This window comes from Lathyrus oleraceus, chromosome 6 (assembly GCF_024323335.1).
Source record: "Lathyrus oleraceus cultivar Zhongwan6 chromosome 6, CAAS_Psat_ZW6_1.0, whole genome shotgun sequence".
In the NCBI taxonomy this organism is placed as follows: domain Eukaryota; kingdom Viridiplantae; phylum Streptophyta; class Magnoliopsida; order Fabales; family Fabaceae; genus Lathyrus; species Lathyrus oleraceus.
Window position 1 is genome coordinate 198,777,300 of NC_066584.1, and position 10,417 is coordinate 198,787,716.

Below are 10,417 nucleotides of genomic sequence, written 5' to 3' on the forward strand. Positions count from 1 at the left end.
TGAATTAGGGCTTCCAAGGCAAACAAGTTTCAAACTCTTGATGATTTCTTAATCAAAATGATAAATGAAGATCATTGGGATCCATATATGATGTCTAGAACCAATGTGAATCATCTATTGATTGATCTCCTTGCACTGAGGTCTCAAACCCTAATTGTGAGCTTGATGAGGCCTAGGTGGATGCACATACTACCTACAAAAGATACAAAGATATACATAAACATATTTTTGGTATTTTGGTTAGTAAACAAAGAAAAACAAAGTATGATATAATCAAGGTGATCTCTCTCAATGCAAATTCAATGAATGAGGGGTAAAGAGGATGACAAGGTTTGATCCCAAAGCCAATGCATATGATGAGATAACATGAGAGATCTTAGGGTCAAATTTGGGGTCTTACAAGGGTCTCAAACCCTAGTTGTGAACTTGGTGAGGCATAGATGGACGCACACACTACCTCCAAAATAAACAAAGCTACACTAGACATATTTTTGATAATTTTGTTAGTAAACAAAAGAAAATAACATATGATACAATCAAATGTGCTTGGCAATCTCTCCCAATGCAAACCCAATGACTGAGGGGTAAGGAGGATGACAAGGTGTGATCCCAAAGCCAATGCAAATGATAAGATAACATGAGGGATCTTAGGATCAAAATTGGGGTCTTACAATAGTCAATTTCAAGTTGTTCTTCATGACAATTTTCAAATCATTTTTAATTAACTCTCTTTAACCATCCATAATCTTCAACTGTCCAAATGTTTCTAATATCCCATCTTAAATTATATTTTAATTCAATTTGCAATCACATTTTTATTTTTTTTCCATTCAACTTTCAAAGTCAACTGAATCACACTTATTCAAATACTCATTCAAACAAAAATCTAAAATTAATGCCCATCGATGATTCTATACAACTTTCAATAACCTTTAAATACATTATAAACCAATTCAATGCCCATTCAAGTTTCATTAATCCATATTCCATTCAACATTTAATTATACTTTCTATTCAAAATCAAATTGCATAAGTATTCAAAATCAAATTCCATAAGTATTCAAAATCAAATTCCATTTTATTACAATAACTTTCCTTTACAATTATTACAAACAAATCTTTACATTTTTTCACCAATTATTACAAAAGTTACAAGACCATTCCAATTCTTCATACCAAGCAAAAGCCACAACAATTCCATAGTTCACTTTACATTTTAATTTACAATGTTTAATTCACAAGTTTACAAAAGAGGCCAAGCTAACTCAAGGTTCTTCAAGCCATTCCAAGCAAGCTTTATAAGCAATATTCCAACATTTCATAAGCCATTGATCCACTTAGCATCATGTTGAAACTCAGCAAACCAACTAACATCAAGATCTTCACTAACAGAATGAACGACAATGCATTAAAACTAACTTCTAACAAACTAAAACAAATTTTCCAATTAATTTCCATGACTGCTATCAATAATATATGCCAACCATAACAGTCCATTACAATTAGCCATGTCAAAGGAAAACATTCCATAAGCAACTCACAAGTTAACTCCAGGCAGAAATCCAAATAGGCATTAACAAGGTTAAGCATTTTTTCCTCCATCACTTCCCTTGCAACTTCGGAAGTGTATCACAAAGGGTTTGTGCAAGCTTCTTCCGATACTTGGGAGATGTCCATAAGTAGAGTGGAATTACCGGAGCTGATAGATTTGGATCAAACTGGTATATTATGTGATGTAGTAGTAAGTGCAATCCGTTGTCTTGTGTTTGGAATGTGGAGTCTGATAGTGTACAAAGGTTATGACAGAAAACCTCTCATTTGAATAACTATGGAAAAATGCTTGAACTGGCCTCGCATAGCTTCAGAGTCCAAGTAACACCTGCATAATTTAACACATACTAACTATCATTAACAAAATTTCATCTTGAATGAATCTAATTTCACAGTTAACAGAAACAAGGTAATTAAACATTACTGCAAAAAAATTCTATCAAAGTAAAAATAGAGCCTCTGCGCACACCAGGTCAATTTCATAAGGCACCATGTAGAAATTCATTTGACAGAAAATAACATTCCCTACAATCTCTCCTCATCATACCACAAACAGAGCCCTGCATCATAATCGATTAACAAAACCTACACATTTTCATTAACACAACAAAAATGAATTCCACTATAAACCAACACAAATGCAATGCAAAGAATAAAAAACCTACTAACTGAATTGCAACTTCCAAAACTAACTCGTTTTTCACTGATTTCGAAGGCAAATAGATTCATTCATTTCCAACTAACCAGTAAATTTTAGGTGAATTTCATAATAGAAATCAAACTCTATAAATCAGAAACTCTTCACTCATTCAAGAGGAGCGAATCTCGAATCACAAAAAATCACAAATCGGTTTCCACTCTTCACTCTCAATCACTTTCAACTCAGAGGAACGATTCGTTATTCACGCTCCGAAATTCATAATTCACAATTCCTATTTAACAATTTTCAATCAACTTAACAGAAGAAAAAAGCACAAAGAGCAAAAGATGAAGAATTCGAAGAAGAAGAAGAAAAACGAATCGAAATCGGAGAAGGAGAGAGATTTTGATACCTGATTCACGCCAAAGCTCCGTTTTGGTGAATTTTTTTCTCTTCGATCCAATTTCGTTCTTTTCGAATTTTCACGCACAAGGATTGAATCCACCGGGAGGACGTTGAACATTGTGGAGTGGTTTAGCTTCGATACTTTTTCGGTTGCGAACGCGAGATGTCGAGACGGAGCAGAGAAGAAGAAGAGAAACGTTGAAACGCAGGGAAGGAGTTTCTGATACGTTTCTATTATGTTTACTTGCACTTGGTTGTGCCGGTTCATGACCTAGTTGTTCGGGCCTAAGGCCCAAACGAGCTTTTGTTGTTTCCATTTTTACACTTATAGACTGTGTGTACACCTCCTACTATAATGCAAAGGGTTATTGGGCCTAGGGATGGGCCTCTGTGCCCAAGGCTTTATTGCACTCACCCTATACAGGGCTTGCACCTCCTTTTCCATTAGAGCCCATGTGCATTTGTTGTTAATCTTTTTCTTGATTATTATAGTTTAATTAGGGAATAGTTTAAAGACTAGGAGATAATTATTTTAGATCAGGGATATTAAAATTATTTAGTTAATATGCTTTTTTTTAGAATTTTAGATATTAGTATAATTAGGTTTTATTAGATTTTGGAACTAATTAGCTTAATAGTTTCTAGAATTTTAGTTAATTAATTTTTAGAAGCATTTAGCTTAATAAGTTTAGTTAATAATAGTTTTTTAGAATATTAGACCGTGAGTATATTTTCTTAGAATTAGACTTTCTTTTAGGAATGATAATTATCTAGATTCTGTTTAGGTTTAAGTCAAGATTAAATTAATTTGTACATAATGACTATTTTGTCCTTGAGGCTTAAAATCTTGATTTTTGTACATGTTACCATAGGTTAGAGCCTTAATTAGAATTGTATAATTTACTTAGTTGATAAATTCAATGGGTTTATTATTGTACATAGTTCAACTATTATTTTAATCCTATTGATTAGTGTTGACCAAAGATCACTTTGATCAACCAAATCCTTTATAATTGTGTTGTAAGCCCCAAGCCTATTCAAGTGATCGAAAAACCCTTAATCACTTGATACGGCAAGTTCATTGCACTCAAGCTATTGTGGATACGCTGAATCTCAGAAGCTCAAGACCTCAAGGTTCAAATGCAAGATCAAGATTTCAAGTCAACATCAGTATAGCATAGCTAGCAAAATGGACTACTTCTCAAAGCACAACAAAGGTATCAACACTTGACAAGTGCGATTCAAATTGTAAGCCATAAGCCTTAAATAATAAGGAATGATGAGAATAAGTTTCTCCTACCCTTTCCTATGATGAATTTGCCTACGGGGCGTAGGCCCTAGCTATTCAAAGCATTCACCCTCATTCATAGACTTTAGCACAATTTGTATCAAACAATTGTTGAGTCTTCTCAATACAACATACAACATGCCATCACTGAGATCAAATAATCAGAAGCCTTTAACAACACTTGTCAATCATGATGAGGGTTACACGCTATAAGCCTTAAGTAATGAGGAATGATGAGACGGAGTTTCTCCTACCCTTGTCTAGAGTGACTTTGCATACGGGGCGTAAGCCCTATCTATTCAAAGCATTCGCCCTCATTCATAGACTTTAGTGAAATTTGAATAATATAATTGACAAGTCTTCTTCAAGAAAGCATCAATCATTCAAACACTTCAATAATGGAGCACTTTTGCTATTAGTAACGTGTGGTTGTGCATCCTCTTTCAATTCAATTCTTTTCCTTGAGAGGTGATAAGCCTTGGCATCTGTTCCTTGCCTTGTAACGTGATAAACCTTGCCACTTGTTCTAAGCCTTGAGAGGTGTTAAACCTTGGCAATTCAACTTAGTTCTTTGCCTTGAGAGTCATGGACTCTGGCATCTGTCTCTTTTTGCCCTATAAGGTGATAAATCTTGGCTATTCAATTCAGCTCTTTGCCCTGAGAGTCATGGACTCTGGCATCTATTTCTCTTTGCCATGTAAGGTGATAAACCTTGGCAGTCCAATTCAGTTCCTTGCCTTCAGAGTTATAAACTCTGGTAGTGACACCTTGCCTAGAAGATTGTGAACCTTGGCACTCCTTTTTCAGCCTTGAAGGGTAGTGTACCATGGCAAATCAATCTCGTTCTCTTTTGTTTCAGCCTTAGTAGGATGAACTACGAAAGCTCTGATTTTCTCATTGCACGGTGAGAATACATAGGCAGGAGAATTCAGATTCTTCGTGAGCTACCTTATTTATTAACATTTCATTTTTCATTCATCAATCAATACCATATTTTTGAGATGAAATATACTTATCCTTGGACTCGACGTACATCCTTTTAGGACGATATAACAGCAATCCGCCTTGTGAATCAAGAGTTGTTTGGACCATTCCCGAACATTAAATTCCTTCTTTTTGGCTAAGAAGTCGGTTTACTCTTTGGTTCAGAGTCTATTTCTCCCATGGATCCAAGATACCATTTCTCCTTTGATCTCAAATTGATCATTCCCCAGCCAGTGATACATTGTTGTTCCTTGTACTCAATAATACTTTCTTTGGGCCTTGTATATACCCTTTTAGGACGATATAACGGCAGTCCACCTTGTGAGCCAAGAGTTGTTTGGCTCGTACCCAGACATTTAATTCATTCTTTTTGGCTAAGACGCCTGTTTACTCTTTGGTTCAAAGTCCATTTTCCCTTTGTGGCTTTCCTTGATACCAGTCTGTTGGTGCAAGTTATAATTTTCATCACTTTCAATCTCTCTTTGTTCTTGTGGTTCCACGAACTACGATTGCTCTGACTTTCTCATTGCACAGTGAGAATACGTAGGCACGAGGATGCGAATCCTTGGCGAGCATAATCATAATTATTCCTCCTTCCTCCTTAGGGCACCACTTATATCTTTCATGATCCATGATTTACCTTCAATCATAAGCCGTTCACCCCAATGACATATTGTTTCTTTGAAACTAAACATATTTTCTTTGGAATTCCATATACACTCTTTTAGGAAGATATAACGGCAGTCCGCATTTGTACCTAAAGTTGTTTGGCTCGTATCCAAACATCTTATTCCTTCTTTTTAGGCTAAGACATTGTTTCCCTCTATGGTACAAATTCCATTTATCCTATTTATTCCAATACACCATTACCTTTGGTTTCTAACTATACCTCTTCAGTCACTTATTACCAAATCTTAAATTTTGTGACTCCGTTCATTCACCTCATTCATTTCCATGATGCATTCATGATACTACCTTCATTCACTTCATGTGATATACTAGTTATCTTTGAGCCAAATACAATATCCCTTTGAGCTCCACCTTTTATCTCTTTATCAACCAAGAGTTGTTTGTATTGTGAAACCAAACACTTAATTCCTTTATTTTCGGTTGTTCCAATACAGTGACACAATGCCTTAGGTCCCTTACTTGTTGGTTCATACCAGTTTTACTCTTGGGTTCATAATTTCACCCTCGTTGGACCTCATATAACATTATCCTTTGGTTTTGACCATACTGTTATCATAATTCCTTTCACATTCTACCACTAGTTCTATGAATTATGGAGCTCTGAATTCCTCATTGCACTATGAGGATACGTAGGCATGAGGGCCTCAATCCTCACCGAGCACTTTATCTATTTATTTCATTTTCTTTTCTTCTTTTTTGAGTAATCTTTTGATAGAACACCCATTCGAGCGAGAAAAATCAAAATGGATCTCATGGAGTACCATGGATGTTAGGGGTGTTAATACCTTCCTCTTGCATAACCGACTTCCTTACCCAGCATATCTCTTTCCCCCGGGTTTTATCGATGATTCCCTTTTCTTTGGGAGTAAATAAAGTTTGATGGAGACTCTATTGTATCTTCGAGCGTGCGATACATTCAGGTATATTTCTGCTAGCTTCACCCCCGATGCAATAATCCAAATTACCAATGTTGACGAAGCCTCAGCAAAAAAGGTAACCACTATTCTTTCGCCTTTTCCTTCTTTGGAAAGAAAAAATAACAAGTTATTTTTCTCTGTTGTTATCCTCTAGTGTCGAAAGAGGGTTCCCTCTATTGGGCCAGCCCCTAGCAAACCTTCCAAAAGACAGAAGGCGCCATCGACTCCGAAACCGAAGGTATTTCGTGTTAGATTTTCATGAGGCTTCGTTTTAAAAATTTAGTCACCCTCTCACTTATCTTCAGACTTAGGTTCTTGAAGAGGTGCATTCGATCGACAGTGAATACTCCGATGGTAACGTGCATTCATACATCTTTCCAACATCGAAGGTGTCACTGGCTACTCCACCTACTTTGGCCCCCAAAAAAAGTCCAAGCCAAGAAACCCCCTTCAAGAATCGCTCATGTGACCACAAAGACTTTTGTTCCAGAAGATCTTACTGAGGTCTTTGCCCCCCCCATGGTCAAGAAAGAAATACTCCCGCTTCCCCACAACATGTGGCTTCTCAGGTATTTTCCTCCCTTTATTTTTCTAACTCATGAACCATTCTCCGACGTGGATCCTAACTTTTTTGTTATAGGAACATGTGTCTGATTCAACTCCTGCTGAGCCCATATTCGACGTGAGGGTCGAAAGTCAAACAGCTGAGACTATCTTGAGTCCTAAAAAATAAGACGAGTTCCAGAATGTGTCGCCTGAGGCTCAACAAAATCTTACTACTCAGCAAACTCAGACCCCTTCGATCGCTACTGACAAGGGAACTTCTATCAGCACTTTGACTCCGGAAGAAATTTTGGCCATGAAGCGACAAAATCCGGCAGAGGCCTTAAGGAAGCTGCACCAACTTCGTCAAATTTTGATTGAGGCTCAACCTTCCTCTTCGACTGTCGTACCTTCTCCAAGGATGGATGCCACCGCCACTCTCAAACTTCAACAGTTAAAAGATTATATGTTTGAGTGCGAAGTTTTAATTGTCGTCAAAGAAGAAGAAGGCACGGTGCGCGACATCTTTAAACTTCTCGATGAACTTTCAATTCATGAGCTTCTTGCCCCGGCCGCAAAATACTTGATTGAGTTCGAAGCTTTCTTTACCCAAATGATCAAGGATCTTGCTCTTTGTCGGAATGATGATTTTCATATTAAAACGAAGATCAACGAGATAAGGCTAAAGTGAGATTTTAGTGAAGAATGTGAGAAAAACTTAGTGACTTTGAGGCCAAGAAACAGGAACGTCTCAGCAAACAACAAGTCTTCGATCAGTAAATCTTGAATTATCAAGCTCAAATAGTTGAACTTAATAAGAATATTGTTGAGGTGGAAGCGCAAAAAGCTTCTTTGGATATAGCTGAACCTCTTCCTACTCAAGATGTCGTTGACCGGGAAGTTCTGAAAGGGATTTCACATGATGAAAAGGCCCTTTAAATCAAAACCAGAATTAACTAGCTGCGGGAGAAGAAAAGCCTTTTTGATATTAGAATCGATCATGAGAAGACCCTTTTCGAGTACTTTAAGTCTAGGTTTTCTGCTTGATTTTTGTTTTTGTCGAGGCACTTGTAAGGCTAGCGGGCCATTTTATATGCCATCTTGGGTTTAAACAATTAATGAATATTTTCACTGTGTTTGAATTTGAATCTCTTGTAGCATAGGTTTATATTTTTTCAAATATTTCCCATTTACCCTTAAGATCCTTCGACCAATACCTAGCTCCTGAATTTCGTAGGCGTTGTTCGTAAACGTTTGGATTATTTGAAATGGCCCTTCCCGCTTTGGTGACCATTTTCCTAAAGTTCGATCTCTTCGATCCATAGGTAAATTTACCTTCCAAACGTAATCATTTATTGCAAAGGTTTTCATTTTAATCCTTCTGTTGTATACTCTGGCCACACGCGCCTTTTGTCATATCAATACGTCTATTGCGGCCAACCTTTCTTCCTCTAAATCATTCAATTCGTCGAACATCAATCTCTAATACTGTTTGTACTAGATGTTATTCTGTCGTTGCACCCTAACTGATTGTAAACAAATCTCTGCTGGCAACACAACATCGTGCCCAAATGTCAAGCGGAAAGGCGTCAAATTCGTTTCCTCTTTTGGGGATGTTCGACAAGCCCATAAAATTTGGTCTAATGTTTTGTGCCAATTCTTAGGTTTCTAGACAACTTGTTTTTTGATTAAACTAATTATCACTTTGTTGGCTGCCTCAACTTGGCCATTCGCTTGGGCGTAGTAAGGTGTGGAAGTAACCAACTTGAACCCTATTTCAACAATGAATTCTTGCATCTTTTGTCCCACAAAAACTGAGCCTTGATCTGTAGTAATGGTTTGAGGAATCCCAAACCTATACACGATGTGTTTTTGAATGAATTCGATCACAACCTCTAGATCCACTTTTACCAAAGGGATAACTTCTATCCATTTTGTAAAGTAGTCTATCCCGACTAGGATAAACTTTTGTTGTTTCAATGAGGCTGGTAGAATTTCACCGATGGCATCTAATGCCCACCCTCAAAAGGGAAACAGTTTGATAATCGCATGCAACTCACCTCCTGGTATATGTTGGGCGCTCGTGTGCATATGACATTCTTGGCACCCTTTGGCGAATTCAATATAGTATTTTAACATACTTGATCAATAAACACCTTGTTGGAATAAAAGCCATTTCATCTTATGGTCTGCTTGGTGTGCCCCACAGGTTCCACTGTGTACCTCAGATATTTACAAGTAAGCTTATGTATTTCCAAGACACTTGAGCAATATTCCTTTTGGAGTTTTCTTCAACAACTCATTTCCCAAGCGTACATAACTTAAAGCTCTATACTTGATTTTCCTGTCAGTGTTTCCAACTGGATTTTCCAAGTACTCTATGATTGGTTTTCTCCAATCTGATTGCGAGAAATTGTCAATGGAAAAACTTTGTGCCTTGCAAAAAATTTCAAAAAATTTATTGCTGAAGACCTCTGCCCCCCAGTTTATGGGATTTCCATATTGGGTGACGGCGAAACATTCGACACCATATTTTCCTTTACCTCAATAAATTCCTTGAGATTTTCTTTTGATACCTTGTACCCAGAGGCGATTTGTGCTAACTCATTTGCTTCTTGATTCTCCATTCTGGGCACATGCATAATACTGATGGCCTCGAAGCATTCTAATAGTTGTGTCGCCATTGCGAAATACATCAGTAATTTTTCTTTAATGCACTTGTATTCTCGTGTGATCTGTCTAATCACTAGTTCCGAATATCCTTTTATTTCTACTTTCTTAGCCCCTAAATCTCTTAAGATTTTGATACCAGTTATTAGGTCTTCGTACTCTGCTTCGTTATTGGAACATTTTTCGTCGACTTTATATTTGAACTTCATTGAGATGTCTTGTGGGGATAATATTAAGACCCCAACTCCTGTTCCATTTTTGTGACTTGACCCGTTGAAATATAACCTCCAAGGGTTCGTGTCAACCATGTTTAGTGAAGGTTCAACTATGGCATGATCCACAATAAAATCTGCCACTATCTGGCCCTTCATAGCCCTCAAAGGCTTATATGTTAAAGAAAATTTTGTTAATGCTAGCGCCCATTTCCCAATTCGACTATGTACAATGGGTTTAGACAACATATGTTTAATAACATCACAATGAGACGAAACATAAACATCAACAAGTTTTATATATTGCACAATTTTTCAATCACATTGTACATAGTTTCGGCATCTATCAAAATTCGGATGAGGTAATATATGGGTCATTCGACACCACTAACATCCTCTTGAGCTAACATGCTTCCTATGGTCGTATCCTACACAACAATATACAAACTCATATTCTTATTCCTACTAGGAGGTAACAAAGTGCGAGGCTTTGTGAGGTATTCTTTGATGGCGTCGA

The 10,417-nt window shown here is 37.1% G+C and overlaps 1 long non-coding RNA gene across 1 annotated transcript; it reads right to left on the bottom strand.

Annotated features, from left to right (window-relative positions):
* Positions 1–1,057: 1,057 nt before the first annotated feature.
* LOC127091635 (uncharacterized) lies at positions 1,058–2,919 on the bottom strand. Its single transcript, XR_007791954.1, has 2 exons — positions 2,604–2,919; positions 1,058–1,879 (listed from the first exon to the last, which is right to left on the bottom strand). It is a non-coding gene; the product is annotated as an uncharacterized LOC127091635 (long non-coding RNA).
* Positions 2,920–10,417: the final 7,498 nt, after the last annotated feature.